The sequence below is a fragment of the Tursiops truncatus genome, chromosome 5, assembly GCF_011762595.2.
Source record: "Tursiops truncatus isolate mTurTru1 chromosome 5, mTurTru1.mat.Y, whole genome shotgun sequence".
NCBI lineage: Eukaryota > Metazoa > Chordata > Mammalia > Artiodactyla > Delphinidae > Tursiops > Tursiops truncatus.
The window spans coordinates 84,066,789-84,094,373 of NC_047038.1; positions in this window are offsets into that span (position 1 = coordinate 84,066,789).

The window sequence follows — 27,585 nt, forward strand, 5'->3', positions numbered from 1 at the left end:
CCTGAGGAAACTCAGGATGGAAATAGGATGCCCACCATCAAGCAGTCAGCCACTGCAGCCACCCCCAACAATGCACGCTTAGGAGACTCAAGATGAGAAAGCACAGGATACTGGCCCCAGATAACTGAGGTGCCTATCAAAGGAATGATTTCAATGAGCCCAGATATTGCATCTTCCTATACATAGAAAAGTGCCAAATTCGTTAACTTGATATGTCTGGTTTTCTTTAATTAACAGTAATTTTTTGATGTTCTGACTACCTGGTCTTTGTTGCAAAAACTCTTACATGTCCTGGCTCGTCCCTTTCATCTTTGGAGCAGTCCCTTAGGAGCTATTTGAGAGGCTGCATCCTGGACTTAAGTCCTCAGTTTTGTCCACCAAATAAAACATAATTCTCAACTTGTACGTTGTGCATTTTTTTCAGTTGACACTGTTGAACTGCAATTTCCCATTTTCCCTGTGCCCAGCCACTGGCAAACACCATTCTGTTTTCTGCTTCTATAATTTTGGCTGCTTTAGAAACGTCTTATAAGTGGAATCATACAGTTTAATTTTTTAATGTTAATATAACTTTGTATTCCTGGGATAAATCCCACTTTGTCATATATACTATGATTTTTACATACTGCTGGATTTAATATGGTAAATTCTTTTCAGGATTTTTACAACTGTTTTCGTAAGAGATGTTGGTCTGTACTTACCTATCCTAGTAACATCTTTGTCTGGTTTTAGTATTGATGTTACAAAGGCATCATAGAATGATCTGAGAGGGGTCTCTTATCTTTAATATGCAAAAAGGGATTTTTTTAAGGGGTATTGAAATGCTTTTTTATTGAGGTATAGTTCATTTACAATGTTGTGTTAATTTCTGCTGTACAGCAAAGTGACTCAGTTATACATATATATATATACTTTTTCATAATCTTTCCCATTATTGTTTATCACAGGATATTGAGTTACCTGTGCTATACAGTAGGACCTTCTTGTTTATCCATCTTATATATAATAGTTTGCATCTGTTATCCCAAACTCCCAATTGATCCCTCCCTCCCCCCTCCCTCCCCCTCCCCCTTGGCATCCACCAGTCAGTTCTCTATGTCTGTGAGTCTGTTTCTGTTCTGTAGATATGTTCATTTGTGTTATGTTTTAGATTCCACATATAAGTGATATCACATGGTATTTGTCTCTCTCTTTCTGACTTCACTTAGTATGACAATCTCTAGTTCCATCCATGTGGCTGCAAATGGCATTATTTCATTCTTTTTATGGCTGAGTAGTATTCCATAGTATATATATACCTCATCTTCTTTATCCCTTCATCTGCCAATGGACATTTAGGTTGTTTCCATGTCTTGGCTATTGTGAATAGTGCTGCTATGAGCAAGGGGGTGCATGTATCTTTTTTTTTTAACATCTTTATTGGAGTATAATTGCTTTACAATGGTGTGTTACTTTCTGCTTTATAACAAAGTGAATCAGCTATACATATACATATATCCCCATATCTCCTCCCTCTTGCATCTCTCTCCCACCCTCCCTATCCCACCCCTCTAGGTGATCACAAGGCACTGAGCTGATCTCTCTCTGCTATGCGGCTGCTTCGCATTAGCTATCTATTTTACATTTGGTAGTGTATATAAGTCCATGCCACTGTCTCATTTCATCCCAGCTTACTCTTCTCCCTCCCTGTGTCCTCAAGTCCATACTCTATGCCTGTATCTTTATTTCTGTCCTGCCCCTAGGTTTTCAGATCTACTATTTTTTTTTTTAGATTCCATATATATGTGTTAGCATATGGTATTTGTTTTTCTCTTACTGACTTACTTCACTCTGTATGAGAGATTCTAGGTCCATCCACCTCACTGAAAATAACTCAATTTCATTTCTTTTTATGGCTGAGTAATATTCCACTTTATACATGTGCCACATCTTCTTTATCCATTCATCTGTTGATGGACACTTAGGTTGCTTCCATGTACTGGCTACAGTAAATAGAGCTGCAATGAATACTGTGGTACATGACTCTTTTTGAATTATGGTTTTCTCAAGTTATATGCCCAGTAATGGGATTACTGGGTCATATGGTAGTTCTATTTTTAGTTTTTTAAGGAACCTCCATACTGTTCTCCAGAGACTGTATCAAATTACATTTCCACCAACAGTGCAAGAGGGATCCCTTTTCTCCACACCCTCTCCAGCATTTATTGTTTGTAGGTTTTTTGATGATGACTATTCTAACTGTGTGAGGTTATACCTCACTGTAGTTTTGACTTGCATTTCTCTAATGATTAGTGATGTTGAGCATCCTTTCATGTATTTGTTGGCATGGCAATCTGTATATCTTCTTTGGAGAAATGTCTATTTAGGTCTTCTGCCCATTTTTGGTTTGGGTTGTTTGGTTTTTTGATATTGAGCTGCATGAGCTGCTTGTATATTTTGGAGATTAATCCTTTGACAGTTGCTTCATTTGCAAATCTTTTCTCCCGTTCTGAGGGTTGTACTTTCATCTTGCTTATGGTTTCCTTTGCTGTGCAAAAGCTTTTAAGTTCCGTTAGGTCCCATTTGTTTATTATTTTTTTTATTTCCATTTCTCTAGGAGATCTTGCTGTGATTTATGTCATAGAGTGTTCTTCCTACGCTTTCCTCTAAGAGTTTTATAGTGTCTGGCCGTACATTTAAGTCTTTAATCCAATTTGAGTTTATTTTTATGTATGGTGATAGGGAGTGTTCTAATTTCATTCTTTTACATGTAGCTGTCCAGTTTTCCCAGCACCACTTATTGAAGAGGCTGGCTTTTCTCCATTGTATGTTCTTGTCTCCTTTATCAAAAATAAGGTGACCATATGTTCGTGGGTTTATCTCTGGGCTTTCTATCCTGTTGATCTATATTTCTGTTTTTGTGCCAGTGCGATACTGTCTTGATTATGCTAGCTTTGTAGTATAGTCTGAAGTCTGTGAGCCTGAATCCTCCAGCTCTGTTTTTCTTTCTCAAGATTGCTTTGGATATTCAGGGTCTTTTGTGTTTCCATACAAATTGTGAAATTTTTTGTTCTAGTTCTGTGAAAAATGACATTGGTAGTTTGATAGGGATTGCATTTAACCTGTAGATTGCTTTGGGTAGTATAGTGGTTTTCACAATGTTGATTCTTCCAATCCAAGACCATGGCATATGTCTCCATCTGTTTGTATTATCTTTAATTTCTTTCATCAGTGTCTTATAATTTTTTGCATACAGGTCTTTTGTCTCCTTAGGTAGGTTTATTCCTAGGTATTTTATTCTTTTGTTGCAATGGTAAATGGGAGTGTTTGCTTAATTTCTCTTTCAGATTTTTCATCATTAGTGTATAGGAATGCCAGAGATTTATGTGCATTAATTTTGTATCCTGCAACTTTACCAAATTCTGAGGAGCTTTAGTAGTCTTCTGGTGGTACCTTTAGGATTCTCTATGTATATTATCATGTCATCTGCAAACAGTGACAGTTTTACTTCTTTTCTGATTTGGATTCCTTTTATTTCTTTATCTTCTCTGATTGCTGTGGCTAAAACTTCCAAAACTATGTTGAATAATATAGTGGTGAGAGTGGACAACCTTGTCTTCTTCCTGGTTTTAGAGGAAATGGTTACATTTTTTCACTATTGAGAAAGATGTTGGCTGTGGGTTTATCATATATGGCCTTTATTATGTTAAGGTAAGTTCCCTCTATGCCTACTTTCTGGAGGGTTTTTATCCTAAATGGGTGTTGAATTATTGTCACAAGCTTTTTCTGTATCTATTGAGATAATCATATGGTTTTTCTCCTTCAATTTGTTAATATGGTTTTTCACATTGATTGATTTGCATATATTGAAGATTGGATTCCTGAGATAAACCCCACTTGATCATGGTGTATGATCCTTTTAATGTGCTGTTGGATTCTGTTTGCTAGTATTTTGTTGAGGATGTTTGCATCTATGTTCATCAGTTATACTGGCTTGTAGATTTCTGTCTTTGTGACATCTTTGTCTGGTTTTGGTATCACGGTGATGGTGGCCTCATAGAATTAGTTTGGGAATGTTCCTCCCTCTGCTATGTTTTGGAAGAGTTTGAGAAGGATATGTGTTAGTTCTTCTCTAAATGTGTGATAGAATTCGCCTGTGAAGCCATCTGGTCCTGGGCTTTTCTTTGTTGGTCCTGGGCTTTTGTGCTTCTGATTGGTCTGTTTATATTTTCTATTTATTCCAGGTTCAGTCTTGGAAGGTTGTGCCATTCTAAGAATTTGTCCATGTCTTCAAGGTTGTCCATTTTATTGACATATAGTTACTTGTAGTAATCTCTCATGATCCTTTGTATTTCTGCAGTGTCACTTTTTACTTCTCCTGTTCCATTTCTAATTCTACTGATTTTAGTCTTCTCCCTTTTTTTCTTGATGAGTCTGACTAATGGTTTATCAATTTTGTTTACTTTATCAAAGAACCAGCTTTTAGTTTTATTGATCTTTGCTATTGTTTCCTTCATTTCTTTTTCATTTATATCTGTTCTCATCTTTATGATTTCTATCTTTCTGTTAATTTTGGGGTTTAGGTTTTTTGGTTCTTCTTTCTCTAATTATTTAGGTGTAAGGTTAGGTTGTTTATTTGGGATGTTTTTGTTTCTTGAGGTGGGATTATATTGCTATAAACTTCCCTCTTAGAACTGCTTTTGCTGCATCCCATTGATTTTGGGTCATCATGTTTCCATTGTCATTATTTCCTAGGTATTTTTTGATTTCCTCTTTGATTTCTTCAGTGATCTGTTGGCTATTTATTACTGTATTGTTTAACCTCAATGTGTTTGTATTTTTTATAGTTTTTTTCTGGTACTTGATATCTAGTCTCATAGCATTGTAGTCGTAAAAGACACTTGATATGATATGATTTAAATTCTCTTAAATTTACCAAGGTTTGATTTGTGATCCAAGATATAATCTGTCCTGGAGAATGTTCCATGAGCACTTGAGAAGAAAGTATATTGTGTTGTTTTTGGATGGAATGTCCTATAAATATCAATAAATCCATCTTGTTTAATGTATAATTTAAAGCTGTGTTTCTGTATTTATTTTCATTTTAGATGATCTGTCCATTGGTCAAAGTGGGGTGTTAAAGTCCCCTACTATGATTGTGTTACTCTTTATTTCCCTTTTATGGCTGTTTACATTTGCCTTATGTACTGAGGTGCTCTTATGTTGGGTGCATAAATATTTTCAATTGTTATATCATCTTCTTGGATTGATCCCTTGATCATTATGTAGTGTCCTTCTTTGTGTCTTGTAGTAGTATTTATTTTAAAGTCTTTTGTCTGGTATGAGAATTGCTACTCCAGCTTTGTTTTGATTTCTATTTGTATGGAATATCTTTTTCCATCCCATTACTTTCAATCTGTATGTGTCCCTAGGTCTGAAATGGATCTCTTGTAGAGAACATATATATGGGTCTTGTTCTTGTATTCATTCAGCCAGTCTATATCTTTCGGTTTGAGCATTTAGTCCATTTACATTTAAGGTAGTTATTGATATATATGTTCCTATTACCATTTTCTCAATTGTTTTGTTTTTGTTATTGTAGGTCTTCCCCTTCTCTTGTGTTTCCTGCCTAGAGAAGTTCCTTTAGCATTTGTTGTAAAGCTAGTTTGATGGTGCGGAATTCTCTTAGTTTTTGCTTGTCTGTAAAGCTTTTAATTTCTCCATCGAATCTGAATGATATCCTGAGTAGAGTAATCTTGACTGTAGGTTTTTCCCTTTCATCACTTTAAATATGTCCTGCCACTCCCTACGCGCAGGCCCAGTGGCCATGGCCCACAGGCCTATCCACTCTGCAGCATTTGGTATCCTCCTGGACCGGGGCACGAACCCGTGTCCCCTGCATCGGCAGGCGGACCCTCAACCACTGTGCCACCAGGGAAGCTCTGTATTTAATTTTTGATAGTTTGATTAATATGTGTCTTGGCATGTTTCTCCTTGGATTTATACTGTATGGGACTCTGTGCTTCCTGGACTTGATTAACTATTTCCTTTCCCATATTAGGGAAGTTTTCAACTATATTCAAACATTTTCTCAGTCCCTTTCTTTTTGTCTTCTTCTTCTGGGACCCCTATAATTCAAATGTTGGTTTGTTTAATGTTGTCCCAGAGGTCTCTGAGACTCTGATCAATTCTATTCATTGTTTTTTCTTTATTCTGCTCTGTGGTAGTTATTTCCACTATTTTATCTTCCAATTAACTTATCTGTTCTTCTGCCTCATTTATTCTGCTATTGATCACTTCTAGAGAATTTTAAATTTCATTTATTGTGTTATTCATCACTGTTTGTTTACTCTTTAGTTCTTCTAGTTCCTTGTTAAACATTTCTCATATTTTCTCTATTCTATTTCCAAGATTTTGGATCATCTTTACTATCATTACTCTGAATTCTTTTACAGGTTGATTGCCTATTTCCTCTTCATTTGTTTGTTATGGTCAGTTTTTACCTTGCTCCTTCAGCTCCTGTGTGTTTCTCTGTCTTCTCATTTTGCTTAACTTACTGTGTTTGGGGTCTCCTTTTCACAGGCTGCAGGTTCTTAGTTCCTGTGTCTTTTGGTGTCTGCTCACATTGGGTAAGGTTGGTTCAGTGGGTTGTGTAGGCTTCCTGTTGGAGGGACCAGTGCCTGTGTTCTGGTGGCTGAGGCTGGATCTTGTCTTTCTCATGGGCAGGACTATGTCCAGTGGTTTGTTTTGGGGTGTCTGTGATCTTATTATGATTTTAGGCAGTCTCTCTGCTAATTGGTGGTGTTGTGTTCCTGTCTTTCAAGTTGTTTGGCATAGGCTGCCCAGCACTGTAGCTTGCTAGTTGTTGAGTGGAGCCGGGTCTTAGCCTTGAGATGGAGATCTCTGGGATACCTTTCACCGTTTTATACTACAGGGGGTCAGGAAGTCTCTGGTGGAGCAAAGACCTGAACTCCCACCTCAGAGGGTCAAGCCTGACCCCCAGCCAGAGCACCAAGACCCTGTCAGCCACATAGCTCAGAAGAAAAGGGAGAAAAAAAGAAATTAAAATAAAAAGCAAAATAAAATAAAATACATTTATTAAATTAAAAAAATTTAAGAAATTATTAAAAATTAAAAAAATTAAAAAGTAATTTAAAAAAAAGAAGGAAAAAATGAAAGAAAGAAAGAAGAGAGCATCCAAACCAAAAAACAAATCATCCATGAATGGTGATAACCAGTGCTAAAAACTATACTAAAAAAAAAAAAAAAAAGGACCGACAGAACCCTAGGACAAATTGTAAAAGCAAAGCTATATAGACAAAGCACACAAAGAAACATACACAAACATACTCACAAAAAGATAAAAAGAAAAAAAATTATATATATAAACAGCAAGAGAGCAAACAAATCAATAAACAAATCTACCAGTGATAATAAACTCTAAATACTTAACTAAGATAAACATAAAACCGAAAAAAAAATAGATGCAGAAAGCAAGCCCCAAGTTTACAGTTGCTCTGAAAGTCAACTGCCTCAATTTTAGCATGATTCATTGTCTATTTTGGTATTCCATAGATGCAGGGTACATCTAGTTGATTGTGGGGATTTAATCCACTGCTCCTGATACTGCTGGGAGAAATTTCCTTTCTCTTCTTTGTTCACATAGCTCCTGGGGTTCAGCTTTGGATTTGGCCCCACCTCTGCATGTAGGTCACTTGAGGGCATCTGTTCTTTGCCCCGACAGGATAGGGTTAAAGTAGCAGTTGATTAGGTGGCTCTGGCTCACACAGGCTGGGGGTTAGGAGGGTTATGGAATGAGGGGTGAGCCTGTGGAGGCAGAGGCCAGTGTGATGTTGTAATAGCCTGAGGTGTGCTGTGTGTTCTCCCATGGAAGTTGTCCCTGAATCTCTGGACCCTGGCTGTGGCACTGTGCACAGGCCCCTGGGAGGGGTGGTGTGGATAGTGACCTGTGCTTGCACACAGGCTTCTTGGTGGCTGCAATAGCAGCTTTAGTGTCTCATGACTATCTCTGGGGTCCATGCTGATAGCCATGGCTTGCGACCATCTCTGGAGCTCATTTAGTCAGTGCTCTGTATTCCCTCTCCTCGCACACCCTGAAACAATTGTCTCTTGCCTCTTAGGCAGGTCCAGACTTGATCCTAGACTCCTCCTGGCTAGCTGTGGTGCACTAGCCCCCTTCAGGCTGTGTTCATACAGCCAATCCCAGTCCTCTCCCTGAGATCTGACCTCTGAAGCTGGAGCCTCAACTCCCAGCCCCCACCTGCCCCTGGGGATGAGCAGACAAGCCTCTCAGGCTGGTGAGTGCTGGTTGGCACCAATCCTCTGTGCAGGAATCTCTCTGCTTTGCCCTCTGCACCCATATTGCTGCACTCTCCTCCATGGCTTCCAAGCTTCCCCCCCCAACCCCATCTCCGCCAGTGAAGGGGCTCCCTAGTGTGTCTAAACTTTTCCTCTTTCACAGCTCCCTCCCAGAGGTGCAGGTCCCATCCCAATTCTTTTGTCTCTGGTTTATCTTTTGCCCTAGCCAGGTATGTGGGGAGTTTCTTGCCTTTTGGGAAGTCTGAGGTCTTCTGGCAGCCTTCAGTAGGTATTCTCTAGGAGTTGTTCCACATGTAGATATATTTCTGATGTATTTGTGGGGAGGAAGTTGATCTCCATGTCTTACTCTTCCACCATCTTGAAGGTCTCCCCCAAAAGAGATATTTTTAGAATTGGAACTATGTCTTTCTTATTCTTGTTTAGATTTACCTGTGAAACCATGTGGACGTTGAGTTTTCTTTCTGGGAAAGTCTTGAACTATTCTTGCATTTTTTAAATAGAAGAGACATATTCAGCCTGCCTATTTCTTTCTTTCTTTTTTTTTTTTTTTTGTTTTTTTTTTTATCAGAAGATCCTTTTATTTTCTTGGAAAGATAATCTGTGCCAAATCAACCACCACACAGGCCCTTTTCTGCAAGGGAATTTAACCAAAGAACACATGGAAACTGGGCATCTCATAAATGGATCAGGAAGCACAGGTCACGTTTGTGGGGTTTTTTTTATTTGTTTGTTTTTTTCTGATAGAATTTCACACATTAAGAAAAAAACAGAACAGCCTTTATTTTAAAATCTATTTTTTCTGATAGAAGTATTGCTACTCTGGCTTTCTTTTGATTTCCATTTGCATTGAATACCTTTTTCTATCCTCTTACTTTCAGTCTGTGTGTCTCCAAACCTGAAGTGAGTCTCTTGTAGGCAGCATATATGCAGGTGTTTTTTTGGTTTCTATTCAGCCACTCTGTTTCTTTTGGTTGGAGCATTTATTTCATTTACATTTAAGGTAATTAGTGATATATATGTTTTCATTGTCATTTTGTTAATTGTTTGTTTTCGTAGGTCTTTTTTTCCCTTACTTCTTTTCTCCTATTGTCATTTGATGACTATAGTAGTGCTATGTATCTTTGGGTTCGTTTCTTTTCTTTCTTTCTTTATTCAAATTGAAGTATAGTTGCTATACAATATTACAGGTGTACAATGTAGTGATTCACAATTTTTAAAGTTTATACTCCATTTATAGTTATTATAAAATATTGGCAATATTCCCCATGTCGTACAATATATTCTTATAGTTTATTTTATACCTAATAGTTTGTAACTACTCTCTACCCCTATATTGCCCCTCACCCCTTCCCTCTCCTTACTGGTAACCACTAGTTTTTTCTTTATATCTGTTATTCTGCCTCTTGTCTTATTCACTAGTTTGTTGTATTTTTTAGATTCCACATATAAGTGATATCATACAGTATTTGTCTTTCTCTATCTGACTTACTTCACTTAGCATATTGCCCTCTAAGCCCACCCATGTTGCTGTAAATGGCAAAATTTCATTCATTTTTTATGGCTGAGTAGTATTCCATTATGTGCATATGTGTGTGTGTGTTTGTGTGTGTATTTGTGTGTGTGTGTATACACCACATCTTCTTTATCCGTCCATGAGTAGATAGACAATTAAGTTGCTTCCATACCTTGGCAATAGTAAATAATGCTGCTATGAACATTGGGGTGCATGTATCTTTTCAAATTAGTGTTTTTGCTTTATTCACTTATATACACAGGAGTGGAATTGCTGGGTCATATGGTATTTCTAGATTTTTGGTAAACTTCCATACTGTTTTCCGCAGTGACTCCACCAATTTACATTCCCACTAATGGTGTACAAGAGTTCCCTTTTATCCATGTCCTCACCAGTATTTGTTATTGTGTTCTTTTGATGATAGCCATTCTGACAGCTGTGACATGATGTCTCACTGTGGTTTTGATTTGCATTTCCCTGATTATTAACGACGTTGAACATCTTTTCATGTGCCTGTTGGCCATCTGCATATCCTCTTTGGAAAAATGTCTATTCAGTTCTGCCCATTTTTTAATTGGGTTGTTTGGGTTTTTTTGATGTTGAGTTGTATGAACTGTTTATGTATGTTAGGTATTAATCCCTTATAGATTATATCAGTTGCAAATATTTTCTTCCATTCAGTAAGTTGTCTATTCATTTTCTTGATGTTTTCCTTTGCTGTGCAAATGCTTTTAAGTTGAATTAGGTCCTATTTGTTTATTTTTGCTTTTGTTTCCTTTACTTTAGGTGGCAGTTCCAAAAAAATATTGCTGTGATTTATATCAAAGCATGTGCTGCCTATGTTTTCCTCTAGAAGTTTTGTAGTATCAGTCTTAGATTTAGGTCTTTAATCCTTTTTTGAGTTTATTTTTCTGTATGTTGTTAGAGAATGTTCTAATATCATTTTTTTTTTTAACACATAGCTGTCCAGTTTTCCCAGCACCACTTATTGAAGAGACAGTCTTTTCTCCACTGTATATTCCTTCCTCCTTTGTTGTAGATCAATTGACCATAAGTGCATGGGTTTATTTCTGGGCTTTCTATCCTGTTCCATTGATCTATGTGTCTGTTTTTGTGCCAGTTCCATACAGTTTTGTAGTATAGTCTGATGTCAGGGAGTCTGATTCCTCCAGCTCAGTTCTTCTTTCTCAAGATTGTTTTGGCCTTTTGAGATCTTTTGTGCTTCCATACAAATTTTAAAAATATTTTGTCCTACTTCTGTGAAAAATGCCAATGGTAATTTGATAGGGATTGCATTGAATCTGTAGATTGCCTTGGTTATTATGGTCATTTTAACAATATTGAGCCTTTCAATCCAAGAATATAGTATATCTTTTCATCTGTTTGTGTCATCTTCAATTTCTTTCATCAGTGTCTTATTGTTTTCACAGCGCCGGTCTTTTGGCTCCTTAGCTAGGTTTATTCGTAAGTTTTTTTCCTTTTTGATGTGATGGTAAATGGGATGTTTCCTTAATTTCTCTTTCTAATAGTTTGTTTTTAAGGTATAGAAATGCAACACATTTCTGTATATTAATTTTGTATCCTGTAGCTTTACAAAATTCATAGATGATCTATAGTAATTTTCTGGTGGAATCTTTAGGATTTTCTGTGTATAATATCATGTCATTTGCAAACACTGGCAGTTTTACTTCTGGCTTTCCAATTTGGATTCCTTTTATTTCTTTTTCTTCTTGGATTTCTGTGGTTAGGACTTCCAAAACTATGTTGAATAAAATTGGTGACAGTGGGCATCCTTGTCTTGTTCCCGATCTTAGAAGGAATGCTTTTCACCATTCAGTATGTTAGCTGTGGGTTTGTCATACATGGCCTTTATTATGTTGAGGTATGTTCCCTCTATGCCCACTTTCTGGAGAGTTTTTATCATAAATGGATGTTGAATTTTATCAGTTTCTGCATCTATTGAGTGATCATATGGTTTCTATCCTTCCATTTGTTAATGTGTTGTATCATATTGATTGATTTGCAGATATTGAAAAATCCTTGCATCCCTGGGATAAATCCCACTTGATCATGGTGTATGATGTATTTAATGTATTTTAGGTACATTAATGTATTGTTGGATTTTAATGTATTGTTGGATTCAACTTGCTTGTATTTGGTTGAGAAAGGTACCTATTTCTTTATACCACTTACATAATATACAACCCTTACACTAATATAATTTCACATCTTCTTTCCCAGCTTTTATTCTATTGTCATATATAATATTTTATTTGTACATGTATTATAAACCACAAACCACATGGCTATTCTTTTTGTTCAATGCTTGTCTTTTAAAGAGATTTATATAATAAGAAATATAGTATATGTGCTTACCTAGGTAGTTAACATTTCTGGTGCTATGTATTTTTTTGTTTTGATTCATATTTTCATCTGATATAATTTTACTTCTGCCTGAAGACATTTCTCTAACATTTCTTATAACATGGGTCTTTAGGTGGTGAATTATTTCAGCTTTTGTATGTCTGAAAACTATTTCTCCTATGAATTTTTAAGTGTGTTTTCACTGGGATAGACTTTTAGGTAGTTAAATTTTTCTTTCAATACTTGAGAAATGTTACTCCACTTTCACTTACATTGTTTCTGGCAAAAAATCTGTTAAATTTTTTCCCTCTTTGTAAAATGTGTTTTAATCTGGTTGCCTGTAAGTTATTCTCATTATGACTGGTTTTGAGCAATTTTATTGTGGTGTATTTTGGTGTCATTTATTTTGGGTTTCTTGTGAGTGGGGTTTATACTTCTTGTACCTGGGTTATTGGATCTGTATGTTTATAATTTTTATCAAATTTTAAGAGAATTCTTTTTTCATTCAAATATTTTTCCTACTCCTTTTCATTCCTTCAGTAACTCTAATCATGTATATATTAGATAGTTTGAAGTTTTACCATAGCTTATTAATATTCTTTTTAGTTTTTTTTTTTTTGTTGTTGATGGTGGTGGTTTTTTTTTTTTTTTTTCCTTTTTTGCGGTACGCGGGCCTCTCACTGTTGTGGCCTCTCCCGTTGCGGAGCACAGGCTCCGGACGCGCAGGCTCAGCGGCCACGGCTCACGGGCCCAGCCGCTCCGCGGCATGTGGGATCTTCCCGGACCGGGGCACGAACCCGTGTCCCCTGCATCGGCAGGCGGACTCTCAACCACTGAGCCACCAGGGAAGCCCTCTTTTTACTTTATAACATTTCATTTTCAATCTTCTCCTAATGTTGGATGGTTTCTATTCCTATTTATTAAGATTCACTAAAGTCTTCTTCTGTAGTATTTTAATTGCTGTTAATTTCATTCAGTATATCATGTGGAATTTTGAAATTCATACTTTAAAAAATAGAAATAAATAGAAGTATTATCAAGGGAGTCCAAACAACCTAATGAAGGATCAGCAAATCATATCTTATTAAGGGAAGTTGAAGTAAGTGGATACCATTATCTTAAATAACTAGAAGAGAATTTAGAGTATTTATTTTTAGATATTAGAATAAAATTTGGAATAATGCTTCACAAAGAAAACTTTTGACATAGAGAAAATTCAGTATAGAATGAGCTATTTTTTAAGGTAATGTTTCCTATCATTAAAATTTTAAAGTATAGTCTGTTGAGAAGATGTATATAAGGTAGAAATTTGTATTATATTAATTTTATTTTTACAGTCTATATTTAAAATTCCTATATGTATGTTTATATTTTCTTTGAATTTTATTTTCTTTATTTTTTTATACAGCAGGTTCTTATTACTCATCCATTTTATACACATTAGTGTATACATGTCAATCCCAATCTCCCAATTCATCACACCACCACCACCACCTGCCACTGCTTTTTCTGCTTGGTGTCCACATGTTTGTTCTCTACATCTGTGTCTCAATTTCTGCCCAGCAAACTGGTTCATCTGTACCATTTTTGTAGGTTCCACATATGTGTTAATAGGCGATATTTGTTTTTCTCTTTCTGACTTACTTCACTCTGTATGACAGTCTCTAGATTGATCCATGTCTCTACAAATGACCCAATTTCAACCCTTTTTATGGTTGAGTAATATTCCACTGTATATATATACCACATCTTCTTTATCCATTTGTCTGTTGATGGGAATTTAAGTTGCTTCCATGACCTGGTTATTGTAAGTAGTGCTGCAAAGAACATTGGGATGCATGTGTCTTTTTGAATTATGGTTTTCTCTGGGTATATGTCTAGTAGTGGGATTGCTGGGTCATATGATAATTCTATTTTTAGTTTTTTAAGGAACCTCCATACTGTTCTCCATAGTGACTGTATCAATTTACATTCCCACCAACAGTGCAAGAGGGTTCCCTTTTCTCCCCAACCTCTCCAGCATTTGTTGTTTGTAGATTTCTGATGATGCCCGTTCTAACTGGTGTGAGGTGATGCCTCATTGTAGTTTTTATTTGCAATTCTCTAATAATTATAGATGTTGAGCAGCTTTTCATGTGCCTCCTGGCCATCTATATGTCCTATAGGAGAAATGCCTATTTAGGTTTTCAGCCCATTTTTGGATTGGGTTGTTTGTTTTTTTAATATTGAGTTACATGAGTTGTTTATATATTTTGGAAATTAATCCTTTGTCAATTGATTCATTTTCAAATATATTTTCACATGGTGAGGGTTGTCTTTTTGTCTTCTTTGCAGTTTCCTTTGCTTTGCAAAAGCTTTTAAGTTTCATTAGGTCCCATTCGTTTATTTTTGTTTTTATTTCCATTACTCTAGGAGGTGGATCAAAACAGAGCTTGCTGTGATTTATGTCATATTTAGGTCTCTAATCCATTTAGAGTTTATTTTTGTGTATGGTGTTAGGGAGTGTTATAATTTCATTCTTTTACATTTAGCTGTCCAGTTTTCCCAGCACCCCTTATTGAAGAGACTGTCTTTTCTCCATTGTGTATCCTTGCCTCCTTTGTCATAGATTAGTTGATGATAGGTGCATGGGTATATCTTTGGGATTTCTATCCATTCCATTGATCTATATTTCTGTTTTTGTGCCAGTACCATATTGTCTTGATTACTGTAGCTTTGTAGTATAGTCTGAAGTCAGGGAGTCTGATTCCTCCAGCTCCATTCTTTTCCCTCAAGACAGCTTTGCTATTCGGGGTCTTTTGTGTCTCCATACAAATTTTAAGATTTTTTGTTCTAGTTCTGTAAAAAATGCCATTGGTTATTTGATAGGGATTGCATTGAATCTGTAGATTGCTTTGGGTAGTATAGTCATTTTCACAATATTTATTCTTCCAATCCAAGAACATGGTATATCTCTCCATCTGTTGGTATCTATCATCTTTTATTTTTTTCATCAGTGTCTTATAGTTTTCTGCATACAGGTATTTTGTCTCCCTAGGTAGGTTTATTCCTAGGTATTTTATTCTTCTTTTGCAATGGTAAATGGAAGTGTTTCTTTAATTTCTCCTTCATATATTTCATCATTAATGTATAGGAATGCAAAAGTTTTCTGCACATTAATTTTGTATCCTGCAACATTACCAAATTCATTGATTAGCTCTAGTAGTTTTCTTGTGGCATCTTTAGGATTCTCTAGGTATAGTATCATGTCATCTGCAAACAGTGACCATTTTATTTCTTCTTTTCCAATTTGTATTCCTTTTATTTCCTTTCCTTCTCTGATTGTCATGGCTAGGACTTCCAAAACTATGTTGAATAATAGTGGTGAGAGTGGACATCCTTGTCTTGTTCCTGGCCTTAGAGGAAATGCTTTCAATATTTCACCATTGAGAATGATGTTTGCGGTGTATTTTTCATATATGGCCTTTATTATGTTGCGGTAGGTTCCCTCTATGCCCACTTTCTGGAGAGTTTTTATTGTAAATCGTTGTTGAATTTTGTCAAAATCTTTTCCGGCATCTATTGAGATGATCATATGGTTTTTATTTTTCAACTTGTTAATATGGTGTATCACATTGATTGATTTGCATATGTTGAAGAATCCTTGTATCACTGGGATAAAACCAATTGGTCATGGTTTATGATCCATTTAATGTGTTGTTAGATTCTGTTTACTAGTATTTTGTTGAGGATTTTTGTATCTATATTCATCAGTGATATTGGTCTGTAATTTTCTTTGTTTGTAGTATCCTTGTCTCGTTTTGGTGTCAGGCTGATTATGGCCTCATAGAATGAATTTGGGAGTGCTCCTTCCTCTGAAATTTTTTGGAAGAGTTTGAGAAGGATGAGTGTTAGCTCTTCTGTAAATGTTTCATAGAATTCAGCTGTGAAGCCATCTGGTCCTAGACTTTTGTTTGTTGGAAGATTTTTAATCACAGTTTCAATTTCATTACTTGAGATCGCTCTGTTCATATTTTCTATTTCTTCCTGGTTCAGTCTTGGGAGGTATACCTTTCTAAGAATTTGTCCATTTCTTCCACATTGTCCATTTAATTGGCATAGAGTTGCTTGTAGTAATCTCTTAGGATGCTCTGTATTTCTGTGGTGTCTGTTGTAACTTCTCCTTTTTCATTTCTAATTTTATTGATTTGAGTCCTCTCCCTCTTTTCTTGATGAGTCTGTATAATGTTTTATCAATTTTGTTTACCTTCTGAAAGAACCAGCTCTTACTTTTATTGATCTTTTCTGTTGTTTTCTTTGTTTCTATTTCATTTATTTCTGCTCTGATCTTTATACTTTCTTTCTTTCTGCTAACATTGGGGTTTGTTTGTTCTTATTTCTCTAGTTCCTTTAGGTGTAACGTTAGATTGTTTATTTGAGATTTTTCTTCTTTCTTTTTTTTTTCCTGTGGTATGTGGGCCTCTCCCTGTTGTGGCCTCTCCCGTTGCGGAGCACAGGCTCTGGATGTGCAGGCTCAGCAGCCATGGCCCACCAGCCCAGCTGCTCCACAGCATGTGGGATCTTCCCAGACCGGGGCACAAGCCCGTGTCCCCTGCATCAACAGGTGGACTCTCAACCACTGCACCACCAGGGAAGCCCTGCATTATCGTGTTTTCATTGTCATTTTCTCTAGGTATTTTTTGATTGCCTCTTTGAGTTCTTCAGTGATCTCTTGGTTATTTACTAACGTTTGGTATAACCTCCATGTTTTTGTATTTTTTACGTTTTTTTTTTCCCCTGTAGTTGATTTCTAATCTCATAGTGTTGTGGTCAGAGAAGATGCTTGATATGATTTCAATTTTCTTAAATTTACTCAGGCTTGATTTTTGACCCAAGATGTGATCTATCCTGGAGAATGTTCCATGCGCACTTGAGAAGAAAGTGTTATCTGCTGTTTCTGGATGGAATGTCCTATAAATATCAATTAAATCTATCTGGTCTATTGTGTCCTTTAAAGCTTGTGTTTCTTTATTAATTTTCTGTTTGGATGAACTGTCCATTGGTGTAAGTGAGGTGTTAAAGTCCCCCACTATTATTGTGTTACTGTTGATTTCCTGTTTTATAGCTGTTAGCAGTCACCTTATGTAATGAGGTACTCCTATGTTGGGTGCATATATATTTGTAATTGTTATATCTTCTTCTTGGATTGATCCCTTGATGATTATGTAGCATCCTTCCTTGCCTCTTGTAACATTCTTTATTTTAAAGTCTATTTTATCTGATATGAGTATTGCTACTCCAGCTTTCTTTTGATTTGCACTTGCATGGAATATCATTTTCCATCCCTTCACTTTCAGTCTGAATGTGTCCCTAGGTCTGAAGTGGGTCTCTTGTAGACAGCATATATAGGGGTCTTGTTTTTGTATCCATTCAGCAAGCCTGTGTCTTTTGTTTGGAGCATTTATTCCATTCACGTTTAACATAATTATTGATATGTATGTTCCTATTACCATTTTCTTAATCATTTTGGGTTTGTTTTTGTAGGTTCTTTTCTTCTTTTGTGTTTCCCACGTAGAGAAGTTCCTTTAGCATTTGTTGTAGAGATGGTTTGGTGGTGCTGAATTCTCTTAGCTTTTTCTTGTCTGTAAAGCTTTTGATTTCTCAATCAAATCTGAGTAAAATCCTTGCTGGGTAGATTAATCTTGGTTGTAGTTTCTTCCCTTTCATCACTTTAGGTATATCATGCCACTCCCTTCTGGCTTGTTGAGTTTCTGCTGAGAAATCTGCTGTTAACCTTATGGGAGTTCCCTTGTATGTTATTTGTCTTTTTTCCCTTGCTGCTTTCAGTAATTAGTCTTTGTCTTTAATTTTTGCCAATTTGTTTACTATGTGTTTCAGCATGTTTCTGCTTGGGTTTAACCTATATGGGACTCTGCGCATCCTGCACTTGGGTTGTTATTTCCTTTTCCTCTTAGGGAAGTTTTCAACTATAATCTCTTCAGATATTTTCTCTGGTCCTTTCTCTCTCTTTTCTCCTTCTGGGACCTCTATAAGGTGAATGTTGTTGCATTTAATGTTGTCCCAGATGCCTCTTAGGCTGTCTTTATTTCTTTTCATTCTTTTTTTTTATTCTGTTTCACAGCAGTGATTTCCACCATTCTGTCTTTCACATCACGTATCCGTTCTTCTGTCTCAGTTATTCTGCTATTGATTCCTTCTAGTGTATTTTCTATTTTGGTTATTGTGTTTTCGTCTCTGTTTGTTTGTTCTTTAATTCTTCTAGATCTTTGTTAAACATTTCTTGCATCTTCTCGATCTTTGCCTCCATTCTTTTTCTGAGGTCCTGGATCATCTTCACTATCATTATTTTGAATTCTTTTTCTGGAAGGTTGCCTGTCTCCACTTCATTTAGTTGTTTTTCTGGGGTTTTATCTTGTTCCTTCATCTGGTATGTAGCTTTCTGCCTTTTCATCTTGTCTATGAATGTAGTTTTTGTTCCACAGGCTGCAGGATTGTAGTTCTTCTTGTTTCTGCTGTCTGCCCTGTGGTGGATGAGGCTATTTAAGAGAGTTTTGCACGTTTCCTGATGGGAGCGACTGGTAGTGGGTAGAGTTGGCTGTTGCTTTGGTGGGCAGAGCTCAGTAAAACTTTAATCCACTTATCTGCTGATGGGTAGGGCTGGTTCCCTCCCTGTTGGTTGTTTGGCCTGAGGAAAGGCAACACTGGAGCCTATCCAGGCTCTTGGTGGGGCTAATGTCAAACTCTGGGAGGGCTCATGCCAAGGAGCACTTCCTAGAACTTCTGCTGCCAATGTACTTGTCTCATGATGAAACACAGCCACCCCTCACTTCTGCAGGAGACCCTCCAACACTAACAGGTTGGTCTACTTCAGTCTCCTATGGGGTCACTGTTCATTCTCCTGGGTCCCAATGCACACACTACATTGTGTGTGCCCTCCCAGAGTGGAGTCTCTCTTTCCCCCAGTCCTGTCAAAGTCCTGCAATCAAATCCTGCTAGGCTTCAAAGTCTGATTGTCTAGGAATTCCTCCTCCCATTGCCAGGCCCCCAGATATGGAAGTGTGACGTGGGGTTCAGAACCTTCACTCCAGTGGGTGGACTTCTGTGGTATAAGTGTTCTCCAGTTTGTGAGTCACCCACCCAGCAATTATGGGATTTGATTTTATTGTGATTGCACCCCTCCTACCATTTCTTTGTGGCTTCTCCTTTGTCTTTGGATGTGGGTATCTTTTTTGGTGAGCTCCAGTGTGTTCCTGCCAATGATTGTTCAGCAGTTAGCTGTGATTCCAGTGTTCCTGCAGGAGGGAGTGAGAGCACCTCCTTCTACTCTGCCAGTTTGAACCAATGTGATATATATGTATATATCTTACTAAAAAATGTAAAAACCATTTTTAACTTTTTAACCCTGATCTTTGTAGATTCACTACAAAATTGTAACAAATAAGAAAGATATTCTGTACCCTTTATCCAGTTTTCTTTGAAGGTATCATCTTGCAAAACTATAGCACAATATCACAATCAAGGTATTGACATTGAGACTATCCTCATAACTTATTCAGATTTCTTCAGTTTTACTTTTACCCATTTGTATTTGTGTGCACATATGCATTTACTTCCATAATATTTTATTACACATGTAGTCAACACAGTGAAGACAAAGAATAATTCTATCATCATAAAGATCCCTTCTGTCACCCATTTATAACTACATCCTCCTCCTTCCCACTTGCCAACATCTCTAACCCCATCTCAACATCTTGAGAACTACTAATTTGTTCATTTCTACAGTTTTGTCTTTTCAAAAGTGTTATATAAATGAAATCGTATAGTATGTAACATTTTAGCAGTCTTTGGTAATTACTAGTTGGAGATTTCTGGAGCACCCTGTCCACAATATATGGGAGGCAATAGTAAACCCAGGGGGCTGACCACTGTGTCTCCCTCAAGTCCTATGATCCCTAGGTAGTTCATCCTCTTCTTTCCACCTTTTAGGGTCTTTCTGGGCTTGGTTGCTGTGTTATGTGCAGGATGTTTCAGCTGTAAGAAGAATGACCTGGGAGGAATGGGGCTATTTCATGTATGCCAGAACCCCCAATCCCCTTATATCAATCTCTAAAAATTATGAAGAGACATTTAGCATCCGTGAAGTAATCACATTCAAGTTATTTAATTTGCTTCCCCTGAATATGAAGCACCAGTTTCTATTTTTAGAGTACTTTGTAGAGCCTATAACTGTCTTTCAACCATAAATCACAAAATTTGAAGGCATAGAATATTAGTTTTATCTTGTTTCACTTCATCTTCATGTTCTAGGTGGTCATTTTTTTTTTTTACATTTCTTTGTTATCCAGGAAAAACTATTAATTTTTTATTAAATCAGCCATAGATATATTTTATTATTACTTATGCTCTTTATAAGATTTGACAAGATTATTTTTCATGTATTATAATAAATAATAGAATTCTAACACTTTAACATATATATATTTGATTTCTCATTACATAGACTTTGAGTTTTCAATTTTCCCAGAAGAAGCTATTATTTATTTCAAGTTCAGATATATTGCTCAAAATTATAAGATTGTTCTGGCACTTTTCATTAAAAATTCAGGTGGCTAGCTGTAATAATCACACGGCAGCCTCTTAAATGCTATATATTCCAGGGATTCCAAATACCCTTAAAAGTATATATACTGATCACTTTCTTGGATTTAACATATTTTAAACATCACTACAAGAAAGAGAACTTTATTCCTGTTTCATAAATTTCATACAACCATGTAGCATTATGGCTCATCAATTTTCTTTGACATATTAAAAAAATGTTTTCTAATTTGTCAAATACCTAGAGTGGGCAGGTTTTTTACTAACCTGAGTTTTGTCCCCATGGTACAAATAACATTAATTCAGTTGCATTGGATGTGAATTCGTTTTGTTCACTTTTATGAAGTCTGATTTTACATACTCTAATGAACAAATGCTGTTTACTAGAACATGTGGGAAAAGAATGCTTAGAGAAAAGCTAGGAATAAAGTTATTTAGAAGTACAATTTTCAAAATTTATCAATAATAAGTCTGAAAACCCTAAAAAGATATTAGCTCTTAATGGACCACTGAAATGAAAGCAAACTTATTTGGAGGAAATTAGTTTGGAGAGGTTGAAGCCTCAAATTTTAATTGAATGTAAATGGTGCATTCAGTATGCAAGGCATCATCATTTGCACAACCTTGAAAAAGATAAAAAGAAGTCTCTCTGTACAGGAAATAGCACATTAAAAGCTGTGTATAGCCAGTTATGTCAGTAAACCTGTACTGTGTGTGTGTGTTAGCAGACCATCCTGGTGGAAGAGATGTGTTATAATTATGATGTTTATCATACATAATTACTGAACATGAGCTGTATTATATGGCACTGACAAGCATGGATCTGTAGTTCTAGATTTATGTCCTTTTAAGTTCCTAAGCAGAGTTTGTTATGTATAAACCAGCAGAAGCAGATGGACTGCTCTCCAGAGTACAATAGAACAATGTAGGATTTTACAGAGGAGAAAGTTTCCTCTAGTAAAACCACAGAAATTCAGGCAGCTAGAGAGAAGAATCCCACAACTGACCAGAAACAACTACTGGTCACACTTAAAATCTAATTGATATATATTAATTCAGAGAAACAGGACACTTATGAAGACAGAGAGAGACGGAGAGAGAGAGAAGGGTGGGGGGAAGGAGAGAAAGAAAGAAACTTCTTGTTTAAAGATTGGCACAAACCTGGCTGTATTGAATAAAAACTGAAAGCACAGACTCTAAAGCCACTTTTCAGTAGATATGTTACTTTGGACACATTTGTTCACCTCTCTTCCATTTCCTCTTCCAAAACATGTAGATAGTAACTGTTGCACCCAAAGGGTTGCCATGAAGTTTAAATGTGATGAGGATTAAATAGTAACATCCATGCAACTTCTGGTTATAATTATTATCCTGATTTTATTGACAAGGAAAAGTCTCAGAGTTTAAGAGCCTTGCCCAACATTACCCACCTAGTAAGAGTGAAAGATAATAAGTACCTTAGTTATCTGTTGCTGTATAACAAGTCACCCTAACATTTAGCGGCTTAACACAAGAACAGTGTATTGTTTCTCATGATTCTTTTAGGTGACGAGGTTGTTCTTCTGCTTCTTTGACTTGGGCTCACTTTGCAACTACATTTCCCTGGTGGGTCAGCTGAACAGTAGGCTCAGCTAGAACAGCTCAGATGGGAGGCCTTTACTTTCCAATATTTTTGTCCCAGTTTTCTTCAGGGTTTCAAGATGCAAGCTACTAGTCTACAAAGACCTTAGCATACTTCTGGTTGACTCACCTTTGCTGATGTCACATTGACAAAATCAAGTCACAAAGGCAAGCTCATAGTCAATATAGAAGAGGACTACCTAAGGTGTAGACATGAAAAATGTGATTTATTGGAGGCCATCAAGGAAACAATTATCTACATCTATGGATTTGAAAATCCTTTGTTTTTTAAATGTGCTCTTTTGTTTATTGAATTCAGATAAGAAAATTTGCAAAATATAGATTAATCATTTATGAACATTATTACAATGAAAAACCTCCATGTATTTGTGTGTGTGCATGTGCATGCCCACACACAAATGCTTTAATGGGGGTATTGCTGAAAATTCTTGAAATTGACTGACTCAGTGATGTACAATTTAATTGAAAATATCTGGATAAATAATATTCCAAAAGTTTGTGGCAAACCAAGTTATAAGAATAATAAAACTGTTAAAGTAGCAATTTATTCAGAAAACAGGTACATGGATGTTGAATCTTGCCTGTGCCACTAACCTGCTGATTCATTACCTACTGATGGATATTTGGGACATGAGTGTGTAAGGCAAAGAATGTTAGGTATCATACTGAGTATTTTACTCATCTGGAAATATAGTTAAAAATTAGTGTATATATTTTTAGTAGATATGCCTGTGATAAATCATGTACTTCTGTCTCCAGTGAATTCACTTTTGTGTAATACTCCTTCATTTGTACCATATTATTTCCTTAAAGTTTAGTTTCCTCCTCTCTAAAATGCAGATATAATACCTATAATACCACTTCTTTCTATTTTTAGAGTTAGAGTTGGTGTACATCAAGAATCTGTCATAGTGCTTGGCACTTAATGGCACTAAGTGAACCTAGCAATTACTCCTCCTTTGTTTTGCTGCTCTCCTCCCCACCTCCTCCTCCCTCCCTCCCTCCCTCCCTCCTTCCTCCACTTCTTCCTACTCCTGTCTCTCCCCTTCCCTCCCTTCTTCCCTTCCCTCCCTTCCTTCTCTTTCCCTTCCCTCCTTCCTTATTAAATTTGATTTTTGGTGTCTTTTGCTATGCATTATTTTAAATATTCCTTTAGTAAAATATAGCAATATTTGCCTTTATAGCTTCTGGGTTACAACATGCTTAGTAAGTTTACAACCATAAGCTTTTAAAAATTTTCCTCCAATTGTGAAACTCTGTGTATTTTAAGTCCACCATGAATTTTTATGTATATGGTTGGGCAAATGTTTGTTGCAAAGTCAGGGTATATATTTTTTCTTATATAAATGTGTAGCCAATTATCATACAATCACTAATTTAATATCATCTTTATCATATACTACTTTACTATTTATACATGCTTTTCTGTCTAGACCTAATTTGTTCCATTAATGCAATTTCCTATTCTTAAACCAAATGCACACATTTTTAATTACTGTAACTTTACTCTATTATGACATTTGGTCAGGCATGTTTACTTTGCCTAACTCAAAGTACTTATTTTTTAAAATGTTCTTGGATATTCTCATGCATTTTATTTTACATAGGAAGTTAAAATTTTTTACTGCTTTTCTATTAATTTTCTTAACTTCCAGAATTGTTCTCACTTTCTAGAATTCCAATTAGATAAATGTTGGATTTTCTCTCTTGTCAATTTTATGTAACCTTTATATTGTGTTTTTCTTCTCTTTATACTTTGTGCTTTACATTTGTGTTATTTCCTTAATTATATTTTTTATATCATATATTCAAGTTTCTAGGGTTGTTCATAGTATTAAATGAGCTAACATTTGTGAAATACCTTATGTGTAGTGAGAGCAATATAAGTATTAATACTTATTATTGAATATATATAAAATCATATTAGTATTATTAATAACAGGTAGAAATTAGACAAGCAGATGGGGATTCCCCAAACTGTATCCTGACTGTGAAAAGCTTTACTCTGGAGGTGAAGTGGTTTTGTCTATTTCTTCACTGGAATTAGTTGTTTTTAAAATTATTTTCTTATGTGCAAATTCTTTCTTTATATCCAGTAAAATGGTCTCAATTATTTTAACTATGTTCTGTGTTAGTGTTTGTCCTCATCAACCAATCTCCTTAGAAGAGGTCTCCCTAGGAAAGTATTACACTTTACAATTCTTGGGGCTTTATTATCATAAAGGCAAACATTTAAGTACTTGCTCCAAATATCCACAGGGCAAATCTGCCTAGCTATTTCACATGCAGTCATTTATCTGATTATCATAATGATAACTCCTAAACTTTGAAGAGGTAATATACTTCATGCCACTTCAAAGCTATTAAGATATAGTAATACTATTAACATTATGATATTTCATATATGCCTTCATCCACTCCATATCTTTGTTTTGTTACTATTATTACATGTTGAAAGGGTTTTAAACAACATTTATTGATATATACATCAAAATACACAAATGTTGGATTTTTTTTTTTTTTTTTTTTTTTTTTACAATCCAGTGGTTTTTAGTATATTCAATTTTGTGCAGCCATTACCAACAATCTGATTTTAGAATATCTTCATATCCCCGCAAATGCCCCTTAATCAGTAGAAGTCAGTTCTCATTTTCCCCCAAACTCTCTCTTCCCCAGATATGGGCAACAACCAATATAATATCTGTTTCTATTGTTAAAAGATAAAGTGAGGTATATTAAAATTTTCAAGAGTTTATTTGAGCATACATCAATTAGAATTAGACATCACCAAAACAAAAGTTGTTAGGAGCACTCCATAAACAGGAGCTAAGAGATGCTTTTAGAGAGAAGATGCAGAAGCAAAGCAAGGAAATTATTTTATCACTATAGTTTAAACAGTTGCTTTATTTGGAAAGCCAAATTGGCTGTTTGTGATTGGTTCTTCTTAAGTTTATTTTCTTGGATTCCAGGTCATTGACTCTGGCTTAGGGTTTGGTTTGCTTAATGTAGGATATCAAGGTATTAGAGTCACCCCCTGTCTCATGGCCTCCTTGTTTGATTGCTTTAACTCTATGGATTTGCCTATTTTGGACATATATAAATAGAATCATTAATTTGTGGTATTTGGACTGGCTTTTTTCACCTAACATAATGTTTCTGGTCCATCCACGTTATAGTATGTATTAGATTTTCATTCCTTTCATTGCTGAGTAATATTCTATTACAAAAAAACTGCACATTTTGTTTATCTATTCATTAGTTGGCAGACATTTTGATTGTTAGCAGTTCTGTAAATTATGGATTGATTGCGGCGTGTACATGTTTCCATTTCTATTGAGTGTATACCTAGGAGTGGAATTGCTTGGATATATGGTAGCTCTAACATTTTTGACAAAAAGTCAAACTGTTTTCCAAAGTAGCTATACCATTTTATATTCCTACCAGTAGTGTAATAATCATTTGTTATTCCTAATAGTTTTATTGTGGATTTCTTCAGATTTTTTGTATATAAGATTACATAATTTACAAAGAGAGAGAGTTTTGCTTATTTTGTTCAAAACTTTATTTTTTTTGCCTAATTTTTCTGGCTAGAACCTCCAGTACAACATTGAATAGAAGTCACAGGAGTGAACATCCTTGTCTTATTCCTAGTGTAAGGAAAAAGCATTCAGTTCTTAACCATTTTCAAGTCTACAATTTTAGCTGGCAGTTTTAATTCGATGGAGTTTATTAAGCTGAGGAAGTTTGTATCTATTCTTAACTTGTTGAGGTTTTTAATAACAAAAAAAAGTGTTGGATTTGTCAAATATTTTTGTGTCTATTGAGATTGCCATATAATTTTATATTTTATTCTAATATGTTGCATTACATTGATTGACTTTCAAATGTAAAACTAACCTTGCATTCCTGGAGTAAATTCTACTTGGTAATCAAGTGTAATCTTTTTTTTTTTTCCTGTATTGGCTTTGCTAGAATCTTGTTGAAGAATTTTGCTTCCATACTCAAGGGGTATTGGTCTGTAGTTTTCTTCTTGTGAATGTTTTTGTCTTGTTTTGGTGGCAGTTATATATTGAGCTATAAAATATTCCCTACTTTTCTATTTAAGGTCAGATTTCTTAAGAATTGGTATTAATCCTACTTAAAAGTTTGTTAGAATTCACTATTGAAGCCATTTGGGCCTGGGTTTTTCTTTGTGGTATTTTTTTATTATTACAAGTAGGATGTCCTGTTATAGGTCTATTTAGATTGTCTATTTATTGAGTCAGTTTTGCTAGTTTGGGTCTTTATAGAAATTTGTTCATTTCACCTAAGTTGTCTCATTTTTAGCACATAGTACTCCCTTACAATCTTTTCATTTCTGTAAAGTTATTTTTCTTTATTGTAATCCTGTTTGTAATATTTTTTTCATTTTTTCCTGTGATCTAGTTATAGGTTTATCAATTTTCAAATATTTTCTGAAAAACAACTTTTTGTTTTGTTACTTTTTTCCAGTGGTTTTCATTTCCCCATTTAATTTATTTATAATATATTATAATGTTTTCCTTTATCTCTCCTTGTTTTGTATTACGTTTATCTTTTTTAATTCCCTAAACTGGTAAGTTAGATTACTGATTTGAGATCTTTCTTCTGATTAAATATAGGTGTTTCTAAATTTTTTTCTGAGCACTATTTTAGAAACATCACAATAGATTCAGCACGTTGAGTTTTGTTTTCACTTATCTTAAAGTATTTCCTAATATCCCTTTGATCCCTTCATTGTTCCATTGGTTATGTAGAAATGTGTTCTTTAATTTCTAGATAGTTATTGGATTCTAATTCAATTTTCATTGCAGTCAGAGAACATACTTTGTATTACTTTAGTCTTTTAAATTATATTGTGTCTTGTTTTATGGCCTAGGATAAAGTTTATCCTGGAGAATGTAACATATGCACTTGAGAAGAATATGCATTATGCTGTTGCTGTTTGTAGCATTGTAGGGTTGATAGGATTAGTAGATTTATAATGGTATTAAAAGGAAGTATAGTTGATTTATAATGTTTCATGTGTACAGCAAAGTGATTCAGTTATATACATGCATATAGTTCTCTGTGCTATAGAGTAGGTAATTGTTGTTTATCTATTTTTCATGTTGTTTTGTTTTGTTTAA